The 25,215-nt window shown below is 34.7% G+C and overlaps 1 protein-coding gene across 6 annotated transcripts in view; it reads left to right on the top strand.

Annotated features, from left to right (window-relative positions):
* Window positions 1-25,215, top strand: part of osp (myosin phosphatase Rho interacting protein outspread) — a 227,259-nt gene that overhangs the window by 89,230 nt on the left and 112,814 nt on the right. The window lies entirely within an intron of this gene.

Raw genomic sequence — 25,215 nt, 5'->3', positions numbered from 1 at the left:
CAGAATATGGTTTTTTCAGCATCACATTTTTTATGCCTGATAGAATATAGAGAATTAACCCAGTGGTAAGAAACTCTACTCCCCCATTCTCCCTTCAAGACATTGCTTCTTGCGAAAAAATTCTTGAACCCACAACTATCGCTTTTATAGTTAGGTGCCTTCCCACTGCGACATGGCAGCCTCAAAACAAATCAATTTAAAATTAAAACTTTGATTACACAAAAAAAAACAAAATTGTTATTAATAAAACAAAAACAAAACAATTTACAAACGTAGGACGATCGATTATAATGGATGATAAAAAAATTATCATTTTAAAATCTAAGCGTATTTTAAGCTTCTTATGAAATAATGGATGGACGGCAAAAAACATGTACCTGATTGTATCGAACCCACACATTGTTGATTGCATAATGAATGCGAATTCAAAACAAAAAGTTTATTTTTTATTTTATTTATTTATTTATTAAGGACAACTAACAAAACATACACTTAAACGGATATTACAAACATGTCTTAAAACTATTAGCTTAGTGTTGCTTTACTTATAAGCTGCCACGGCATGTTTAGGGACAGTTTCATAACATACTTAAAATTAATTACTTACACATACTTACATAACTATTATTAAAATATATTTAAATATATATGTATATATAAGGTATATTATGATACAAACAAAAGATGCAATATATAAGAAATACATACAGATACGTGATCGAGACAGAAGACCCCAGTGTCAAGACGAAGAAGAACGCAGGAATGCAATAACTTTACTTTTGAACATTTGAAGACTATTTGAGAGGATGTCAATGTTTGCGTCAGGTTGTTTTGTCATCCTGTTATACTCGTTAGCTAATCTATTTATTGTAGCATTCAAGCCCAATTTAGTTTTTGAAGTTTTGTTTAAAAATAAAGTATAATTACTTGCACGGGGTAACCTTGAAGGTGCATTTATATTTAGTTTCTCAACAAGAAGAGGGCAGTCTAGCTCACCATTAATTAATTTATACAGAAAAACCTGACCCAACAATTGTCTCCGATCGAACAAACTAATAAGATTGAAATATTGTAAGCGGCTTTGATACGTGGGCAATAGTTTAGCTTTATTACAATTGTAGGAGAGGTGCCATAGGAAACGCTTCTGGATCCTCTCGATGCGCTTGATATGTACATCGTAGAAAGGTGACCAGACTTGCGCACAATATTCCAGACCAGATCGAACCAACGCCGAATAAAGTCTAATCTTGGTATGAGGCTTCTTAAAATCTTTAGAGTTCCTTATAATAAAGCCTAGCATTTGAAATGCTTTAGTAGTGATTTTGTCAATATGAGTGTGAAATCTGATCCTACTATCGAAATGAACTCCCAAGTCACTGATAGCTGCTACTTTTTCTAATGCCCTGTTGTCAATAGTATAAGCTTGCGAGTTAGCATTTAAGTCAGTTCTACGTGAGAATCTTATATATTTACACTTATCAATATTCAGGGCCATGCGGTTAATCTTGCACCATTCCACTAGCCTGTTCAAGTCTTCTTGAAGAAGGTCAGCATCATGTTTGCTTTTTATTTGTTTAGCGATTTTGAGATCGTCAGCGTAAAGAAAGCATTCACTGTGTTTACATAGTGATACAATATCGTTAATAAATATATTAAACAAAATTGGTCCTAGAACCGATCCTTGGGGAACACCTGATTGGGTTTTAAATGGTTGGGACGAGTATCCACTAACAACAACTTTGGAAGACCGGTCGCATAAATACGAGGAAAACCATTTTAGTAGGTTACCTGTAATTCCTATAGATGAAAGCTTGTGAATAAGAATGTTGTGGTCCACAGTATCGAAAGCTTTACTTATGTCTGTGTAAATTGTGTCAACTGGGATATTAGAGTCAACTGAATCAGTCAAAAAGGTTACGAATGAAACAAGGTTGGTGGTCGTAGATCTAGCCTTAATAAAACCAAACTGCTGAGACGATATCAATTGTTTTAAATGCCAGGTGACTATGGGTCTTATTAATAATTCAAACAATTTGGCGAACACAGGCAATATAGAAATCGGCCTGTAATTTTTTATAGACGCCGCATCTCCAGACTTAGGAATGGGTACAACTCTAGATTCTTTCCATGCGATAGGAAAGAACCCGGATTTTATTGATTCGTTGTATATGATCGAGAGTGGTAAAGAGAGCGCATCAGAACATTCAGTTGCAAATAAACTTGGAATACCATCAGATCCAGCTCCCTTACTGCGATCTAGACGTTTTAGGCCAATTTTTACGTCTTTTTGAGAAAAATGTAACCCTGCCAAAGAATTTATAATTGAAGAGTTGCCTGATGCCGAGTGACAGACTGCTAAAGTGGAAGATGGTGCTATATAAACGGATTCGAAAAAATGTGCAAAGAGATTACAAATATCGGAGCCATTGGAGGCTCGTCTGCCATCTAGATGCATTAATGATGGATAGGTACTTTTATTTCGCCGTTTACTTTTCTGGTAAGTCCAAAATAACTTAGGATTCTTGGATAAAGACTCCTCTATATAGCAGATGTATTTCTTGTGACAAGTTTCGATCAAAAACAAACAGCGCTTTTTTAGCAACAGAAAAGAAAGCTCATCTAAAGGATTTTTATATTTACGATATCTTTCACGTAGTTTATATTTCTCTTTAAGTAAGTTTATAAGTTCTTTATTGTACCAGCAGGGATACTTTTGATGCACGTTCTTACTTAAAGGCACGTGTTTCGCTATTACCTCTTTGATTATTTTATAAAAAGTATGCACCATATCATCAACATGTCTGTCAGGACTGAGGACTGAAAATTCATCAACCCAAGAAATAGAGTTCAATTCACTTATAATTTTGTTGAAATCAGCCTTGTAAAAATTGAACTTGTCACTAGGAATCTTAGAAGGGAGACAGGAGACACCATAAGATGACAGGACAAACTCCAAAGGTGGATGATATGGATCAACATTGCTTAGCACATACTTGCTTTCTTGCAGATGCTCAATTGTTTTATTTGAAAGTATTAGGTCTAGAATCTTTCCTTGGTTGTTCAAAATTGTATTTTGTTGTTCCAAATTATTTAGAGCAACAAAGTCAACCAACTTGTTCCCCAGTGGGCCAGGTAGGGACATGGGTAAGTTTTTTTTATTGTTGGGCCATGTTATTGAACTTAAATTAAAGTCTCCTAGTACTAATGTGTTATAATGAGTTTCTAAAATTCGATTAGTATTCTCAATAAAATGTTCAAGAATATGTTTTTGAGTCGGTGGGGGTATATACACCGCACATATATATAATTTTTCTAGGGAATCACGCTTTTTGCATATATCCAGTTCGACCCAAAGGTCTTCGCAACCGCTCTCAAAATTGATTAGTCGACGCGACTCAAACCGCTTAGCTATCGCAATTAGGACGCCACCACCCGATTTATTATTGTGATATGCACTAGTCTCTCGATCACGTCTATATGTCACGTAACGGTCACTAAACAATTCTGAATTAAATATAGTATGATTTAGCCAAGTTTCACAAAGCACAATAATATCATAATCACAACATAATGCATTTTTATACAAATCTAATGTTTTAGTGCGTAAGCCTCTAACATTCTGAAAATATATATTTAAAGACGCGAATTATGATAAAAAATGATAATTAACAAATGATTGAAAATAATTTAGCATAAAAAAAACAAGCAATAACGGATAATTACTCATTACACAATTTTTCCAGAGTTGCTGCGTTGCGAACATATATATATTCTGATGTATCAGTTTTACGCATGTATATACGGCCGCTGCGCACCCAAACATGCTTGTACTTAAGTTCCTTGGCTTTTAGCCGTGCCGACGCGTGAAGTGACTTGTTCTCAGGTGATAAATTCTCAGTAACATATATCGCCGATTTTTTATTCCCGCTCATACCTAGGTCACTTGAGTTTAGTTTATCATTAGGGTGTTGCCTGTTGTACTTTATAGTAGCTGCCAAGAGTGTATCACGTTGACGGGGGCTACTTAGCGTAATCAAAATTGCACGGGGCCGCGGGCTTCTGGGATCTTTTTTGGCAATTCTACTACAGTAAGAAATATCTGTGTCATTAATAGGGCACGCTACAACTTTACCTAGTTGCTTAACTATAGTAATTATGTTTTCCGATTTATGTTCAGGTACGCATTGAAGTTCTAGATTCGATGAACGCATAAGTTGATCCAGTTGGCTGCAGCGCCCAGAGATAGCCATGAGATCATTTTTAAGAGATTCATTTTCTTTCTTAATACGATCAATATCATCTTTGTATGCATTTATCTCAGCATTTAAATTCTCAAAGTGACTATTCATAAAAGTAATAGACTCGTGAAAAGTTTTTATATCGTCTTTCATTTCACGCAATTGAGTATTAATATCACTCATAAAATCGGCAATGCAATCAGACATACAGGCACGAAGCTCATCTTTAATAATATTACGAATATCTGAACGTGATAAACAAGAGGGTGAGCAGAAAATATTCTCGGCCATACCGGCGCGCACCTCAGTAGTTCCGCGCTTTGCCACGTTAACGTTAGAACGCGAGCTAGGCGACATCGGCCGGACTGGCGTATTCGAGTTATCGTTCTTTGGAGCTTTATTGCGGCAGGCCGGACATGACCATTTCGATTTGGTATCACTTGTAAGGTTTTTAAAATCCTTATTCGATATGCCGATGCAAAGAGTGTGATAATATAGTAAACACAGCCGACATTTCAAGTATAGCTGGTCTTCAATAGGCGATTGACAGGCCGAACAGTGCATTTTCGCTATTTATGCTCGACGAATTTTTAAAAACGCTAGCTTTAAGGTTTATTTAAGCTAGGTCACGATGACTCACTCGTAATAGCTCCGAGCGCAGCGAAGTAAACAGGTGCGACAGGGATGAATTATTTCTTCGAGCAACCCATCCCTTTTACTCGCGGTGAGGAGGAGCCTACCTCAGCAAGCGCGGGCGCTGCGTGTGCCGCGACCGACAGGATTATTTAAAAGTTCGGCTCACTACACGTCACACCAATGCCGAGCTTATAATACTATACTTTTAAAGATCAACTTTGCGCAATGATTTTTAATATAACTTAGAAAAAATTAGAAACACGTCCGCTCACGAATAAGTCAAGATGTGATGTGTGAAAAAAGTTGATTATTATCACAATTATTTGTATGTATTGTTTAATGTATGGTACATACAAGCGGATAATCCATACTTTTATACTAATATTATAAAACTGAAGTTTTATTTTGTTTGTTTGTTTGGATGCGGTAATCTCAGAAACTGTTGGAGTGTTATAAATGATCAATTTTCCAAAAAAATATAGAAAAATTAAGAAATACCAATAGGTGTATAGATTTCAATTTGCTCAGACGTTCAGATTTAGACTATTAACTTACTAATACTAATATATGTTATAACAGATCGATCTAATAGTTATTTTTCTAATTTTTTTCGCTTTGATAACATAGTTCCGCCACTCAACACGCGATGTCTCGGGAACTGAGCGGTACATGGGTAACACTGGGTTCCTTGCATCAACTCCTGTATAGCCGTGAAGCTATATACTAAGATACATTCGTTTATATTACGTCGTGCCTTTGTTTGTCATTGATTTTTTATCAAAATAAGTATAGTTTAAAAATATCATAAATTATAGTAAAAAAAATATAATAAATATACGCTTGGTTCATAAAAAACCGTTTAAAAAGCGTTATTACTTACTTATTTTGATGTAAGACATCAAAATAAGTTTAACAAGAAACGTAAGGTCACATTGACATTAGCAAAAATAACAAAACATATGCGTGTTGGTTTCGAAGAATCAGAATTTTATTATTATTTTGTGATTATATTGAATGATTGTTATCAGTTTTTTCACACTTGTAATTAAATTTAAAAAGTTTTTTTTTTAATTACGAACCAATAAAATATTTGGAAAAAGACCGGTCAGGTGCGAGTCGGACTCGCCCACCGAGGGTTCCATGCCAACTTCAGAATTGTAGGAAAAGGAAGTAAAATTTATAATAGTTGACAAAGGTTTGCAGGCGTATGCTCTCATTTTGTATGAAATGCACTACAAATATAAGTTCTTAATAGTTTTTACCTGTATAGATGACAATTTTTTTCTATACTCGTATCGTATGGCAATTTTTTTTGTTACTATCTCTCTTTGAAAATAAAATTAATTAGCGTAGCTTTAAATTTTGTATAGTAGTAGTAACCGCACTATACTTTTTTTGGTATTATGATTTTTAGGATTGTTCTAAGATGTAAGAAGTGTTTTTTAATAAATAATAATAGGCATGTGTTAGAGTTGTCACCTATCGTTCTAAAGCGTTAATTTCAATATAATTTCTTTGTATTGTCTTAAAACCTTTTTTGTGTAGCGACACAGCATTTTTTTGTAAACGTTACGGTTTTGGGTTCGATTCTGATTCGAGGGAATGAATTATTTTCATCTTTGCATTTTGCGGCGTTGACTTTCGCCACTTTACACACAATAGAGACTAAATGATTTTACACTAGTAACAACTGCCAACCTTCTGGTAATAGCGACAGTTTAAAAAAGACATTTTTTAAAAATAATTTCTGATGTTTCTCTTATTTTCTTATTAAGACGATATTTTGTCGTCATCTTTCTAGGCCACTTCATTTAAGTCATACATTATTCTTCATTTATAATTATTGTATTTTTTTTGGATCATTTTTTTTAAAAAAACCAGTGCAAAGTATATGACAATGCTTGTCAAGCTAATTATTGCTCGTACGAAATACAAGAAGTAAATAATTTGGCCGCGTTCATATCACACGTTATCGCCATAATTAATATCAATCAAGTGAGTTGGACCGTTATGAAAAATGATCTTGTCCTTTTTTTGTGCGTGTTTTCGTGTAAGTATGTACCGTACATACATACATACGTCGTGTTCAGCAGTTTTTGATTCATGTCTGACACCTTTTGAAGGTGCCGACCTTTTAAATTGACGGAAAAAACTGTATTAAATCATTATTTTGGCATTTACTTCGTTATGGTTGAGGTTTATGTAATATTTATGAGTTTCTGTAAAAGAAATGTTCTCTTTTCAGTTATTGTGCAACCAATATTGTGCAAGTTGGGTTGACAGTTTGGACAACTTCAGCCAACTGGACTGCCCTATCGTTTTATGTACCTATCTACCTAACATGCTCTTTTTGAGGCTAGATAGTTGTAAAATGATTGGAATAAATTGTAGGACAGTTTATTTAAGCGCTATCTATACTAAATTTACTTAATCTTTGGCCCCTTCTACGATAAATAAGAAGACTAAAGTCCTGAAATGATAATAATTCAAATATATTTTTCCAAGTGTTCATACGATCACCCATTGCACTTAAAGTCAGACACTGTTCTACGATGCCACGACCGTCACATAAATACAAATAAGAGTACAAATTTTTCACATTAATTGTAGTTTATGTGTTATTCTGAAGTAAATGCTATATTAGTGTAAAGTTTCATCCAATTCCGTTCAGTAGTTTTTGCATGAAAGTAGAACAAACATACACATTTATTATATTAGTAGGATGGTATTTTTAAATCGAATACACACCGTGAAACCTTTGGAGCAAGTGACTTTATTGCCCTGATAAGCACTTCAATAAATATTGTTTGTAAAGTAAGTCATGTTTCTTTTACTTTATGGCGGTATATTTGACCCTGGCTTAAACTTAAAAGAAAAGTATTTTGATGGAAATTCCAGTTTTGTACATACTAAATTATATTTTATATTAATATTTATTTGGATGTTGTTTGTTTGTTTGAACACACTAATCTCAAGAACTAATTGTTCGAATTGAAAATATTTTTTGTGTTATACTTATAATCGATTTATCGAAGGATATGGGCGTTGTGCTGTATCCCGCACACAGCAGGGTAAGGAGATGGCACCTAATGTTAAGACGCTTTGTTCCCCATTTTTTGCCGAATTCTGGAGACATTACGCGTTGAGTGGCGGAACTCAAGGCCGCGCTTTTCCTGGACACCAGAGCGAAAGAATGAATATATTAAATATTTCATATCCTCGGCTGGAAATTGAACCCACAACCTGTCGCGTTTACGCGTTTATTCCCCTACGCCATGACAGGCCTCACTATATATGTTATTATTATTATGCAAATCGATAAAACTTTTTATCGGACGTTGCTGAAGCGATAAACCCCAGCGGGGGGTTACATTCTGGCACCAAAAAGTGTAAAAAATACGATTTTGTGGCCGTAAAGTTAAGAGAAGAATTATTGACAATTTCAATGGTGAAACGGCTATGGCCAAATTTAACATGACTGTCCTTATCGGACGTTTGGTAGCTCTGAGTTCAAATCCAAGTTCCAAGTTGAGGAATATTTATTTATATTAGAGAACTATCAATTAGTTCCCTAGTAAAAATACGCCATATACCGCATACGCATTGTCTCGAAAATTGAGCGAAAAGTGGAAAAAGTCTTTCACCCCTAGGTCCCCTCTGCGTACCCTGCTAAATGCGTAAAGCACTAAAAACAAACTCTCACTATAAATACTTTTAAAGCAGATATAAGGTCAAATATAATGTAAATAATTTTCTGAACCCGTCCTCTCAACTACCAGCTCCAAGTATACATTTATGTAAATGATCGTGAAAGTGATTAAAGACCTCCATCCTCCACACGGAGTAAGGAGGACGGAGGAACAATCACGTCTCCGTACCGTCGACATTTGCATAAATAGGGGGCGTGGTGGTCTACATCGATTATAGGTAGATAGTTTCACTATATTACTAGTGTCATTCATACTGGACTAGTTTTTATGAGTCGTATACTGTCGTTACTGTAGCTACGAGAATCGAATCTACAACTATCAAAGTAAGAAACTATATAAAAATAGAATAAAAAAATCAGATTCAATATAAAACTATTTAGTATCAAATAACTATAAGTTGTTCACGACATCTGGATGGATAATTTTAAGTGCCTGTGGTAACCCTGATCCCTGACCCTGACAGTGGGTTACATCGGGATGGGATCGGGATTACCGTGATATAATGTCTGCTATCCCATACGAAAAGAGTTTAGTAGTGAATTTACTAAACATACACATTATAATTACTATTTTTATTTTTTCAATTATTTTTCGGGTAGACAAAGGGAACCTGGTGTTAACACACACTGTTCGATCTCCATTTGGGGAATCCCCATTGTGCTTAAAGTCAGACGCTGTCACACTGCGCCACGACATCCGAAATTTAATCCAATTAAAAAGATATTATTTAAAATTGTGAACAGTTACCTAACCCAAACTATCTTAATTTATGTAAATTATAGTTATACTGTACTACAAACAGAGATAATATCGTTTTAAATGTTAAACATTTAGAGGGCTAAGTTCGGGTTGCTCTACCAGGGGGCTTGAACTAATCGTGCCTTTAAGCTAGAAAACACTTGTGTAATTTGGTTCAAAGCTAGCTTTAGCTATGAAGTGCTATAAAATTATAGTTTGACTCCTGTGTCATTTATTTAATAATACGTAAAGCAAAAACTTTTTAACCTTTTTACGAAAATTGTGCGGCAGAGTATAAAATTTGGCATTTTTGCTAATATTTTCTTAAAATTATGCAAAAAAAGTACATTAAATGAACATAATGCTGTTCTAAGACGTAGGTCTGTTGAGGAGTGAGCAGAGAGGATTTCTTGAAATTTCTCCGCCGGAATACGAGTACATCTTAAGGTCCTAAAGCAAGTACTCAGTTCCAAGGCTAGTAGGTCTTCCCATAACCTACTAAAAATCTAGAACTAAATTTAAATATAAATAATAATTTAAATCGCATACAAAAATGAGTACGATACGTGCGATAGTAACGCCTAAATGAGTCATCGCCTTTTATAGCTCTATTGATTTGGTGCACCGTTATCCTTATTGACACGTTGATTGCGTATTGTTAATCGGTTAAAATATGCTTACAAGAGTTCATGACTTTAAAAATGTCAGTTTTAAATATATTGTACTTGTTCGTAGAATAAATGTTTTTTTTAAATATTGGTACGTATAACTGTAGGCAAATAGTTTGACTGTAAATATGGTGGAGTGGTGGTTGTGGCTTTGATTGTCACTGGGGGGAATTAATAATTTTCTTTTTCTCGTTCTGGTAACGAATGATTTCACTAAGATATTTTAATACTTTGTAAAATAACTTCTATATCAGTGAACTGTACACGGAACTCATGCTGATATTACCTAAAGGAACCACGGAAATAGCCTCTTCCATCTCTTCCTTTAATATTACTACGTAATAAATTATAATTTGTCGGAAACAAGTGTTATATGAACCGGCCGTACATTTATTACGATATGCCTACATAAGAGTTGCGTGTAGATTACAATTTTGAATGATTACAGTTTTTTTAGCGTTCTTTACTTTCTGCCTTAATTAGAAACTAATTCATTCTTCTAAGTAGAAGGGAAAGAGAAATGAAAATAATTAATTACAAATGGGGATAGAACTCAGAACCACTCATCGCCAAAAATTTGCATCGTTACCAGAGCGTGAAAATGAAAATATTAAATATTTCATTCACTCAAGTGAGAGTCGAACCCATAACCATTGTAGGGTAGGAGAGAGTATCAAATGTAACGTATACCAAAACACTCCGCTCTCTTCTTTCTAACCACTCGGACTCAGTTGGAAATATGGAATGACGAGTATTAATCTATAATTTTGTCATATCAAAAAGTACTCGTATAATATGATGTCGAAACATTAATACTGTAATTTCCTCGGCTTTCTACCGTCTCTATCACAAGTCGGTTGTCAAGTAGTGCAAATTGTACGCACGACTGGCCACGGCTCTTTAAACTGGGCTACTCGATGAGAAGTTGTGCTTTTGATTATATGTAGACCGTTTTAGCACAGCGGTAGACCGTCTGACGGTAAACTCGACGATTGTGGCTTCGGTTCCCACTTGAGGGAATAAATTAATGTAATTTCCTTGCTCTGATTGAGTTCCCTAATGGAATAGTTTCATTACCATTTGTAATGTACATTATTATATAGCATCACTTCTCTTAAAAAATTTTATTAAAATAATATACGTAGAAAGACAGAGGACAAACCTAGTCTTACTTTTAATCCCCGATTAGCGATGCAAAGCGGTATTGAACGAAAGGCTTGGAGTGTAACAACGCGTAACTTGTACAGTTTCTTAAATCAATTGGTTGTGAAGCAATGCGTGTATATAGTATACGTAACGTAAATAGAATTGGAAATGTTTTTTTTTTTCAATTCAAAATTATGATAATGGAAACTATTGATAAGAAGGCGATTTCCACTCGGGGGAATAAATTATTTTTATTTCTTCTTGTGCTATCTTAAAAAAGTACGGCGTTTAGATCCACTACTTAACCCGCAATTTCGGAATAGGGTGCAAATGCGGAACAGAATGTCTTAACTAGGTTCTCTTTATCCCCGCTATATGCGGGATGCAAATTAAAACTAAAAATAAAAATTGAGTGTATTTACATAAATAAAATTTAAATAAAACACACATCCTTCCCTCGCATATCTTCCAAAGCGCCGCATACTTTATTAAGCCATTATTAGCTATCTTAAACGTACATTATCTTTACAATTTATTGATGTTCCGATGTAAACCAACAAGCCGCTCGAGTGGCTATCATTGATGAATCGTAATTAAAACGAGGTAGGACGAATGTGCTTTCCTTTTTTTTTATTAACTGTGGAATGTCTTAAGTCTGATAGGAACCAGAAGGCACTTGCTGTTAAGACATTCCGTTTTCATTCACTCGAGGAAAAAAAAAAAATTTGTCTTTCCATTTTTTTTTGCTCTAGTGTCGAGGTAGAGCGCGGCTTTCCGCCACTCAACACGCAATGCTCCCAAAACTTAACACACTTAACACTAGGTTCCCTCTGCCTACCCCGCTGCGTGCGTGAAGCTGATTTTTTTTACTTTTTTACTTATTTAGCTATAATTATCATTTTATTATTTAATAAGCAGATACTTCGTAAAGAGGCGAGTAAGTGCCGTATATAAATGTAGATAATGTAAGGTAACAGCGTTATACAATATGCAACTTTGTAGAGCATGATCTTAATAAAACTGAAATTACGTATAAACTATGCGTACGAAATTTTATACAAATTGATATTAAAAGAGTAAACCCATTGTGGCGCAGCGGCCGAGAATCTGAACGCGAAGATTGTGGATTCGGTTCCTACTTGGAGAAATGAACTATTTTCCTATATTTTTTTCTAAATGAGAGCGGAGAAATGAAAATATTTTTCCGCTCGTCTGTCACACATGTTGCTTAAAGATTTTTTAGCGTTGCATATAGCATATAGCGAATTTTGAAGAAATTACGTATTAAGTGGCAGAATTCTACGCTGCCAAAACCGTTACCAGAACAAGAAAATGAACATATTAAATATTTTATTTCCTCGAGTGGGAATCGAACCCATAACCTGTTGCGTTTAGTCGCACGTACCCTGCATCACGACTGGCCTGGTACGATATTACCAGAAAAATAATGTTATAAAACAGTAAAGTAGTGCAGTTAAAAATAACTGTTGCACAAGCGCCGTAAACCGACCAAGTCTTGATACGTGTTACAGATTTATGTGCATTTATGGAATTTAAAAAAATATTTTTATTATTTATATTGTGCTAGAATGTTCTAGCGAATTTTTTCTTATATTTTTATGTAACCTTTTTATATATAAAACTGTTAGGTACCTAACATACTGATAGATCAACGCGCGGCTACGTTCTGTAAACATTAGTTCAAATCGCACGTCAAGAAATGCAAAGCTTAAATACTTTATTTTTGTTTTTCTTGTAGATATGGTTAAAATGGCGTTAGAATAAAATAAACAATAAAACAAAAATTATTACGTTACTTAGCTACTTGCAGAGAGATGAAGCTACTATACAGTTCAGTTCAGTTCTTTATTTATGGCACTTCGAGCGTGCCAAGAAGCTACTATATTGGCGTCTTTAAATATTGGAATATGGCTTGTAGGAAATAGCAGAATTTTCTTTTTACGACTTAAAATTAATTTTGATTTCAATAGATTTTGATTTAAAATCGACCAAACATCTGCAAGAAATTACAAAAACAAACATTCCACAAGAACTATCAATTTTATGAAATATCCATACTCGGAGCACTTCAACGTAGGTAATATAATTACGTTGTTTTGATTTGATTTCGATATTTCAGGATAATTTAGCTGCAGCTAGGACTGGTTGACTAACCTTATGCCTGTGTTGTGGCAACGTCTGTTGCAACTTTTATACTAGCTGTGTTGAGTTATAAATTTTAATATAAGTATATTAAAACTCGTTCGTATACTGAAAGTTAGCTAGCTAATAGTTAGAACGACCTCAAGAGTATCCTGGCATTAATTAAGTAAAAGAAGAAACGTCGCTAACGAAATTCTGTACCACCAGACATTTTTGCATTGGGTTCCCCCATTCAACTCACAATGTCTCAAAAATGGAGTATTGGGTCGGTTCCCTCCCCCTACCTTGCTATGTGCTGGATATAGCAGGGAGCCTCAAAAAACAAATTAACATGGAAATCGATAACCGATATAATAATATCTAGATTGCGGTCTAGGTTTACGCTTAAGAGCTAAATTACTATGATTGCTATACAACTTTCGCTATGCATAGAAATTTAATACCTAATATGGAGGAGGGCGGAGAAATACTCATAAACATGGGATTATGAGATAGGCAACCGCGTAGTCACATCGAAGTCACAGAGGAAGGCGTAAGTTCGATGTTTGGTTGATGTTATTCTATGATTTTATGTTATGTTTACATTTATGTTTGTTGAGTGATACCTAACTTCTTATTATTCTTTACCAATTCTTCTATAAAATCTTCCCAGAGTCCTTTAAAATTTATATGGACACTAGCTATTTATTTATCTATGTAATGGGTTTAATTACCATTTTTGAGGCCTTATAATGTTAGGAGTTATAAATCAGTTCACGCTGTATCCCGTACACAGCAGAGTAGGCAAAGGGAACCTAGTTAAGACACTCCGTTCTTCATTTTCCGCCGAAATCTGGAGGCATTGCGTGTTGAGTGGCGAAACCCAACACCGCGCTTTGCCTAGACACTAGAGAGCGAAGAAATGAAAATATTAAACAATTCATTTCCTCGAGTGGGAATCGAACCGACAGCCTGTCGCGCTTACAATCACACATTGTAATTGTAATTGTATGTAGTTTATAATGAATATTAACAGTATTACGCGTGTTCCGTAAGTCAGTCGCCTCGGAGAGGTTACATCACGTTACTTCATCTAATGTGTGAATTATTTATGCATTATAGGACGTCATTTAAATATCATCAAATGCTATCGACCTTATCATATACTCGTACTTACTTATACTGGACGTGTTTAATAATGTATGTAAAATCTAATCACGCTTGAGGATTGTGCGAATAAATAATTTAATATGTTAATATATTGTTTATATGTTTGTGAACTAAAGAACCTAGTGTTAAGACACTCTGTTTTTGTTTCTCCACTTTCCGTCCAAATTTTGAGACATTGCGTTTTATATGTGAAACCTAAAGCGTCGCTTTAATGTTTTATCAGAACGAGGAAACAACTAATTATTTTATTGAAAATATCACTGTAGCTTATTTAACATGTTCTATAATTAATTTTATCATAATATACCATATCTATTTATGTTCTGAAAAATCTAAAATCACTAATGAACAACAGTTTTTCAGCTAATTACAATAGAGAGTGCTGCAGCGTGGCAACACTGTGAAATCCGCTCCGTTCTACTCTGATAACGCGTTACGCTGCGCAGGCGCATGTGACGCGACGCTTGTATTTGATATTAAAAACGTGTTGTAGCTTACAACTTCATATGGACGGAACAGAGGGAACCTAGTGGGAAAACACTCCTTTATTCTCCGCCCGAAAATAAACGAGACATTACATGTTGAGTGGCGGTGCTCAACGGTGCGCTTTGTCTTGCTAGAGCGGGGAAATTAAAATTATCCCTCTGCGCCAAGATGGCGTCTCAATATTATTATGTTTACCTAATTTATTGAAACATGTTTTTGTGAAGCAAAAGGAAATCGAGATTCTTTTTTTTTCGCTTCACGCTGAATCCTGCACATAGCAGGGTAAGTTGTCTACCTGGGAACCTAGCGTTAAGACAGTCCGTTCCCCATTAAGACATTTTCTTTCCTCACTTTCAGCATACTTCATAAGTCATTGCGCGTTGAGTAGCTAAAACTAAGATTCGTTATCTTAAAATTATAATTTGACATGTACATGTTTATATAAAATATGTGCATTTCAAAGTATTTTTTTTATATTTTCTCAATAATGTGGGGTTTTTCAAATGTAAGCGGCTTCGTCTTATTTGTATTCTGAGCGAATGGTAACAAGTTTGCTCTACGCTATAATGTTAAATCTCAAGCTACCATAGAAAGAGAGACAGTAATAGGCATATACGGTAGATACTTAAATACGTACAGAAATAAAAGTTACAAGAAAAATACATTAGTTACTAAAGGAAATATTATTTATTTACTGATGATTGTGGTTTCGATCCCCTTCCTCAATTATTTTTGTTTTCACTTCCTCGCTCTGGTAACGAGGCAAAGGGCGGCGTCGAATTCCGCCCCTCAACATGCACGCCTAAAAAATGCGGCGGAAAGTGGGGAACGGAAGTGTCCTAAGTGAACGGAGGTCTTAACACTAGGTTCTCAGGTTCCTTACTCAACTATGTGTGGTTTGTATATAGTGTTATATTAATATGTAGTGTTTCCCAGGTTCACTCTCCTTGTCCTTCTATGTACGAAGCCCAAGATAATTTCCCTTTTTGTTTGCCATTTCAATTCTCATATGAGATACCACTGAAAAAAGTAAATTAACAATTTTACGCCAAACCATCTGTTTACAAAGTAAAAAAAATCAATTTTCCATTAATCCAGGCACAAAGAAAGCTGTTAAGGCAGAAATGCTATAGACAAATTATGGGTCTGGCCGTCTGTCAGTAACCGCGGCTTCCGCATTGCGGTGCACAATTTATACAGATACACCATTATGTATGTATATAGATAGTACGCAGATTGCCTTCAAAGTGTATCTTTAATGCTAGGATTGCATTTTTAACGCGACGGTTATTGGTTCAAATTTTTCATGCCATTTATAAAAGTATAGTCGAATATAAAAGATCTCCATTGTCTATTATCTATTATTCAATAATTATATTTATTTGGAGAATGATCTCTCTATACAGACTGGTTGATTGATAAAGTATTATCTTTTTAACTTTTCTATACCGATTAAGAAAATTGTTCCGAAAGTAAAGTAAAAAGGGGGAAACGGAGTATCTTCAGCATAGATCATATATCCTGCTGCTCTTGCTGCCTGCCAACCCTGATATATAAGAAAAAATTCTGAATAGAAATCGAATCTTCAACCTTGCTTATCGTTCGCATTAACCACAGAAACATCCGCATTAAACATAAGGCCCTTACTATAACCAAACCAGTCTATAAATATAGATCGATAGCGTTAGATAGTAAGCTTTTTTAGTTTAGAATAGTCACTAGTCAAGTCCAGTCAGGAATCCCATTACGGGTAAGTAGGAAGTGCTGCACTCAAATTACCACAGAGAAATGGCCTATCGATCGATATATGGCTAAAAACTGAAGACGAGTCATTTTAAAGTGAAATTCTTGTTATAATCATGATAAATATGGTGGAGGCGCAAACGATCGTGGAACCTGGTGGTCGTGGTGCTTAATACTTGTTGTATGTTGCTGTGGGATTTAATTAGGTAGGAAAAATTATGTTAATTAAGTTGTTTTTGATTTAGTTGATGAAAGTAATACGTATTTTTATTATAAGGATGTTATTGAGTGCTCAGACCACCACTTTCCGCCTAATTTTCCCTAAAACTAGGCGGAAATTAGGTGGAGGTCTACATGGCGTGATGAGTGGCGAACGGGAAAGCGAAGAAATAGGAATAATCCAATGGTATAGAAATAATACGAGTCGTAATCGAACCTACAATCATCGCGAATACAAACAAACAATTATCTACTGCCAAAGCCTCAAAAATTGAAATTTCAACACAAAATCGTCTCCAAATATATTCCCAAACAATTTAAACCAACAAATACTTAACATTCCTCAAGTACCCACTAAATTCCTGATGCATCAGTATTACGCAAGGGTCATGTGTTAACTGATACAATTAGCGCCCACTTACGTATGGGTTATGAAGTTCTCAAGTTTTTCTTTTTTGTTTTAGCACAGCGGTAGACCGTCTGACGGTAAACTCGACGATTGTGGCTTCGGTTCCCACTTGAGGGAATAAATTAATGTAATTTCCTTGCTCTGATTGAGTTCCCTAATGGAATAGTTTCATTACCATTTGTAATGTACATTATTATATAGCATCACTTCTCTTAAAAAATTTTATTAAAATAATATACGTAGAAAGACAGAGGACAAACCTAGTCTTACTTTTAATCCCCGATTAGCGATGCAAAGCGGTATTGAACGAAAGGCTTGGAGTGTAACAACGCGTAACTTGTACAGTTTCTTAAATCAATTGGTTGTGAAGCAATGCGTGTATATAGTATACGTAACGTAAATAGAATTGGAAATGTTTTTTTTTTTCAATTCAAAATTATGATAATGGAAACTATTGATAAGAAGGCGATTTCCACTCGGGGGAATAAATTATTTTTATTTCTTCTTGTGCTATCTTAAAAAAGTACGGCGTTTAGATCCACTACTTAACCCGCAATTTCGGAATAGGGTGCAAATGCGGAACAGAATGTCTTAACTAGGTTCTCTTTATCCCCGCTATATGCGGGATGCAAATTAAAACTAAAAATAAAAATTGAGTGTATTTACATAAATAAAATTTAAATAAAACACACATCCTTCCCTCGCATATCTTCCAAAGCGCCGCATACTTTATTAAGCCATTATTAGCTATCTTAAACGTACATTATCTTTACAATTTATTGATGTTCCGATGTAAACCAACAAGCCGCTCGAGTGGCTATCATTGATGAATCGTAATTAAAACGAGGTAGGACGAATGTGCTTTCCTTTTTTTTTATTAACTGTGGAATGTCTTAAGTCTGATAGGAACCAGAAGGCACTTGCTGTTAAGACATTCCGTTTTCATTCACTCGAGGAAAAAAAAAAAATTTGTCTTTCCATTTTTTTTTGCTCTAGTGTCGAGGTAGAGCGCGGCTTTCCGCCACTCAACACGCAATGCTCCCAAAACTTAACACACTTAACACTAGGTTCCCTCTGCCTACCCCGCTGCGTGCGTGAAGCTGATTTTTTTTACTTTTTTACTTATTTAGCTATAATTATCATTTTATTATTTAATAAGCAGATACTTCGTAAAGAGGCGAGTAAGTGCCGTATATAAATGTAGATAATGTAAGGTAACAGCGTTATACAATATGCAACTTTGTAGAGCATGATCTTAATAAAACTGAAATTACGTATAAACTATGCGTACGAAATTTTATACAAATTGATATTAAAAGAGTAAACCCATTGTGGCGCAGCGGCCGAGAATCTGAACGCGAAGATTGTGGATTCGGTTCCTACTTGGAGAAATGAACTATTTTCCTATATTTTTTTCTAAATGAGAGCGGAGAAATGAAAATATTTTTCCGCTCGTCTGTCACACATGTTGCTTAAAGATTTTTTAGCGTTGCATATAGCATATAGCGAATTTTGAAGAAATTACGTATTAAGTGGCAGAATTCTACGCTGCCAAAACCGTTACCAGAACAAGAAAATGAACATATTAAATATTTTATTTCCTCGAGTGGGAATCGAACCCATAACCTGTTGCGTTTAGTCGCACGTACCCTGCATCACGACTGGCCTGGTACGATATTACCAGAAAAATAATGTTATAAAACAGTAAAGTAGTGCAGTTAAAAATAACTGTTGCACAAGCGCCGTAAACCGACCAAGTCTTGATACGTGTTACAGATTTATGTGCATTTATGGAATTTAAAAAAATATTTTTATTATTTATATTGTGCTAGAATGTTCTAGCGAATTTTTTCTTATATTTTTATGTAACCTTTTTATATATAAAACTGTTAGGTACCTAACATACTGATAGATCAACGCGCGGCTACGTTCTGTAAACATTAGTTCAAATCGCACGTCAAGAAATGCAAAGCTTAAATACTTTATTTTTGTTTTTCTTGTAGATATGGTTAAAATGGCGTTAGAATAAAATAAACAATAAAACAAAAATTATTACGTTACTTAGCTACTTGCAGAGAGATGAAGCTACTATACAGTTCAGTTCAGTTCTTTATTTATGGCACTTCGAGCGTGCCAAGAAGCTACTATATTGGCGTCTTTAAATATTGGAATATGGCTTGTAGGAAATAGCAGAATTTTCTTTTTACGACTTAAAATTAATTTTGATTTCAATAGATTTTGATTTAAAATCGACCAAACATCTGCAAGAAATTACAAAAACAAACATTCCACAAGAACTATCAATTTTATGAAATATCCATACTCGGAGCACTTCAACGTAGGTAATATAATTACGTTGTTTTGATTTGATTTCGATATTTCAGGATAATTTAGCTGCAGCTAGGACTGGTTGACTAACCTTATGCCTGTGTTGTGGCAACGTCTGTTGCAACTTTTATACTAGCTGTGTTGAGTTATAAATTTTAATATAAGTATATTAAAACTCGTTCGTATACTGAAAGTTAGCTAGCTAATAGTTAGAACGACCTCAAGAGTATCCTGGCATTAATTAAGTAAAAGAAGAAACGTCGCTAACGAAATTCTGTACCACCAGACATTTTTGCATTGGGTTCCCCCATTCAACTCACAATGTCTCAAAAATGGAGTATTGGGTCGGTTCCCTCTCCCTACCTTGCTATGTGCTGGATATAGCAGGGAGCCTCAAAAAACAAATTAACATGGAAATCGATAACCGATATAATAATATCTAGATTGCGGTCTAGGTTTACGCTTAAGAGCTAAATTACTATGATTGCTATACAACTTTCGCTATGCATAGAAATTTAATACCTAATATGGAGGAGGGCGGAGAAATACTCATAAACATGGGATTATGAGATAGGCAACCGCGTAGTCACATCGAAGTCACAGAGGAAGGCGTAAGTTCGATGTTTGGTTGATGTTATTCTATGATTTTATGTTATGTTTACATTTATGTTTGTTGAGTGATACCTAACTTCTTATTATTCTTTACCAATTCTTCTATAAAATCTTCCCAGAGTCCTTTAAAATTTATATGGACACTAGCTATTTATTTATCTATGTAATGGGTTTAATTACCATTTTTGAGGCCTTATAATGTTAGGAGTTATAAATCAGTTCACGCTGTATCCCGTACACAGCAGAGTAGGCAAAGGGAACCTAGTTAAGACACTCCGTTCTTCATTTTCCGCCGAAATCTGGAGGCATTGCGTGTTGAGTGGCGAAACCCAACACCGCGCTTTGCCTAGACACTAGAGAGCGAAGAAATGAAAATATTAAACAATTCATTTCCTCGAGTGGGAATCGAACCGACAGCCTGTCGCGCTTACAATCACACATTGTAATTGTAATTGTATGTAGTTTATAATGAATATTAACAGTATTACGCGTGTTCCGTAAGTCAGTCGCCTCGGAGAGGTTACATCACGTTACTTCATCTAATGTGTGAATTATTTATGCATTATAGGACGTCATTTAAATATCATCAAATGCTATCGACCTTATCATATACTCGTACTTACTTATACTGGACGTGTTTAATAATGTATGTAAAATCTAATCACGCTTGAGGATTGTGCGAATAAATAATTTAATATGTTAATATATTGTTTATATGTTTGTGAACTAAAGAACCTAGTGTTAAGACACTCTGTTTTTGTTTCTCCACTTTCCGTCCAAATTTTGAGACATTGCGTTTTATATGTGAAACCTAAAGCGTCGCTTTAATGTTTTATCAGAACGAGGAAACAACTAATTATTTTATTGAAAATATCACTGTAGCTTATTTAACATGTTCTATAATTAATTTTATCATAATATACCATATCTATTTATGTTCTGAAAAATCTAAAATCACTAATGAACAACAGTTTTTCAGCTAATTACAATAGAGAGTGCTGCAGCGTGGCAACACTGTGAAATCCGCTCCGTTCTACTCTGATAACGCGTTACGCTGCGCAGGCGCATGTGACGCGACGCTTGTATTTGATATTAAAAACGTGTTGTAGCTTACAACTTCATATGGACGGAACAGAGGGAACCTAGTGGGAAAACACTCCTTTATTCTCCGCCCGAAAATAAACGAGACATTACATGTTGAGTGGCGGTGCTCAACGGTGCGCTTTGTCTTGCTAGAGCGGGGAAATTAAAATTATCCCTCTGCGCCAAGATGGCGTCTCAATATTATTATGTTTACCTAATTTATTGAAACATGTTTTTGTGAAGCAAAAGGAAATCGAGATTCTTTTTTTTTCGCTTCACGCTGAATCCTGCACATAGCAGGGTAAGTTGTCTACCTGGGAACCTAGCGTTAAGACAGTCCGTTCCCCATTAAGACATTTTCTTTCCTCACTTTCAGCATACTTCATAAGTCATTGCGCGTTGAGTAGCTAAAACTAAGATTCGTTATCTTAAAATTATAATTTGACATGCACATGTTTATATAAAATATGTGCATTTCAAAGTATTTTTTTTATATTTTCTCAATAATGTGGGGTTTTTCAAATGAAAGCGGCTTCGTCTTATTTGTATTCTGAGCGAATGGTAACAAGTTTGCTCTACGCTATAATGTTAAATCTCAAGCTACCATAGAAAGAGAGACAGTAATAGGCATATACGGTAGATACTTAAATACGTACAGAAATAAAAGTTGCAAGAAAAATACATTAGTTACTAAAGGAAATATTATTTATTTACTGATGATTGTGGTTTCGATCCCCTTCCTCAATTATTTTTGTTTTCACTTCCTCGCTCTGGTAACGAGGCAAAGGGCGGCGTCGAATTCCGCCCCTCAACATGCACGCCTAAAAAATGCGGCGGAAAGTGGGGAACGGAAGTGTCCTAAGTGAACGGAGGTCTTAACACTAGGTTCTCAGGTTCCTTACTCAACTATGTGTGGTTTGTATATAGTGTTATATTAATATGTAGTGTTTCCCAGGTTCACTCTCCTTGTCCTTCTATGTACGAAGCCCAAGATAATTTCCCTTTTTGTTTGCCATTTCAATTCTCATATGAGATACCACTGAAAAAAGTAAATTAACAATTTTACGCCAAACCATCTGTTTACAAAGTAAAAAAAATCAATTTTCCATTAATCCAGGCACAAAGAAAGCTGTTAAGGCAGAAATGCTATAGACAAATTATGGGTCTGGCCGTCTGTCAGTAACCGCGGCTTCCGCATTGCGGTGCACAATTTATACAGATACACCATTATGTATGTATATAGATAGTACGCAGATTGCCTTCAAAGTGTATCTTTAATGCGAGGATTGCATTTTTAACGCGACGGTTATTGGTTCAAATTTTTCACGCCATTTAGAAAAGTATGGTCGAATGTAAAAGATGTCCATTGTCTATGATCTATTATTCAATAACTATATTTAATTGGAAAATGATCTCTCTGTACAGAGGTTGATTGATAAAGTATTGTCTTTTTAGCTTTTCTATACCGATTAAGAAAATTGTTCCGAAAGTAAAGTAAAAAGGGGGAAACGGAGTATCTTCAGCATAGATCATATATCCTGCTGCTCTTGCTGCCTGCCAACCCTGATATATAAGAAAAAATTCTGAATAGAAATCGAATCTTCAACCTTGCTTATCGTTCGCATTGACCACAGAAACATCCGCATTAAACATAAGGCCCTTACTATAACCAAACCAGTCTATAAATATAGATCGATAGCGTTAGATAGTAAGCTTTTTTAGTTTAGAATAGTCACTAGTCAAGTCCAGTCAGGAATCCCATTACGGGTAAGTAGGAAGTGCTGCACTCAAATTACCACAGAGAAATGGCCTATCGATCGATATATGGCTAAAAACTGAAGACGAGTCATTTTAAAGTGAAATTCTTGTTATAATCATGATAAATATGGTGGAGGCGCAAACGATCATAGAACCTGGTGGTCGTGGTACTTAATAGATGTTGTATGTTGCTGTGGGATTTAATAAGGTATGAAAAATTATGTTAATTAAGTCGTTTTTGATTTAGTTGATGAAATTAATACGTATTCTTATTATAAGGATGTTATTGAGTGCTCAGACCACCATTTTCCAGAAACTAGGTGGAGGTCTACATTGCGTGATGAGTGGCGAACGGGAAAGCGAAGAAATAGGAATAATCCAATGGTATAGAAATAATACGAGTGGTAATCGAACCTACAATCATCGCGAATACAAACAAACAGTTATCTACTGCCAAAGCCTCAAAAATTGAAATTTCAACACAAAATCGTCTCCAAATATATTTCCAAACAATTTAAACCAACAAATACTTAACATTCCTCAAGTACCCACTAAATTCCTGATGCATCAGTATTACGCAAGGGTCATGTGTTAACTGATACAATTAGCGCCCACTTACGTATGGGTTATGAAGTTCTCAAGTTTTTCTATATCTCCATAGATAGAAAAGTGCATATGGAAGGGATATCAAGGATAAACTAATGTGGTTTAGACTGTCTTTGCGTACCACAAATTGTAGAACAATGTGGATACAAGAATAATTTTGTATTTTTTTAAATATTTAAGGCGGCCAGTCTATTAGAAAATCGTTTAATTTCTGTTATAAAAATGTTCTAAGCTATTATTATAATTTGCTTAACATTAGATATTAAAAAAAGCACAGGAAATAATAATCATGTATTATGTAAATATAGAGATAATATATGTAAATATAGATATTAAATAATTATATAATACCCACGAAAGCCATATCATATATCACTGTGTAACATCACTAAAATAAATCACTCCATACCATTTCTCATAAGCAAACTGCAGAAAGTGAAAGACTTCCGGAGAAGCATATAGCTATACAGTTATAGGCAATTAGTGATGTGACTCAACACGTTTAATTTCTCTTTTCCAGATATTAGCTAATTGCAGTCTAGACTTCCAGTCTTTAATACACTTAAAGAGCATTTTTCCCGCTTTGGCGTGAAAGTACTAGTTACGGGCTTGGACCTGTCTCGGAAGAACTTTCGATACAACCTTTTTTGCCTTATTAGGGCGGATGATTGATATTATATTTAATTTAATATTGTGTCCGGTTAAGAAAAAATGTTATTTTTCCGGGAAACGTTAAAGATTTTTTATAGTTGTTTTTCACAATTTATAAATATTTTTTGTTAAGTGTTACGTAATCGTTGGTAAGTCTAGTATAGAAAATTAAGAGTGCGATCGAGTGAAACATAGCATTTAGATTTCTCCTTGTTTTTCCTCCTGAATCTAATACTTAGATATGATAGGTCATTAAACCTTTTACAAAGATAATTTGGTTTTAATATTATTAAAATTTTATTTCACACTAAAGATAGAAAATACGATTTTAGAAATATATACTTTTTTACAATACGGTACTAGAACCGATGTCTCAAGAAGTTTTCTAAGAGGCACACGGATTCATATTGCCCTATGTTTACATTATACGTTATCTAATGCCATTTTTTTGCCATTTTTTTAATATTTGATTTCTCACTTTTATATAGTATACTCGTACAAAATGTTAAATAAGCTACAATAATTGAAATTAAAATATAAAAGAAACGACAAAAAATAATCCATTCTCACATAAAACATAATACACCTTATTAAATCAACAGACTAATTGACAGACACGTCAATATTAATAATATAATTACGCTAACGAGTTACATCATAGAAATGGATAGAAGAAAGCAATACAACCAGTATCGAACAAGATAGTATTATTTAATGGTGAAATTGACGAGATGATTATTAGTACTGAAGTTGACGGGTCGGCGATGCGTGGAACGTTGCGTGGGTGGACAGTATGTGTTTCAAATTTTGATTTAAAATCTTAATTTGACGAGGTGGTAGTGGGTTAGATTCCCATTCGGTGGATTTAAGTT

This window comes from Heliconius melpomene, chromosome 20 (genome assembly GCF_056956725.1).
Source record: "Heliconius melpomene rosina isolate 202511_hmr_F chromosome 20, ASM5695672v1, whole genome shotgun sequence".
Taxonomy (NCBI): Eukaryota; Metazoa; Arthropoda; class Insecta; order Lepidoptera; family Nymphalidae; genus Heliconius; species Heliconius melpomene.
This window is presented reverse-complemented; position numbering and strand designations above follow the sequence as displayed.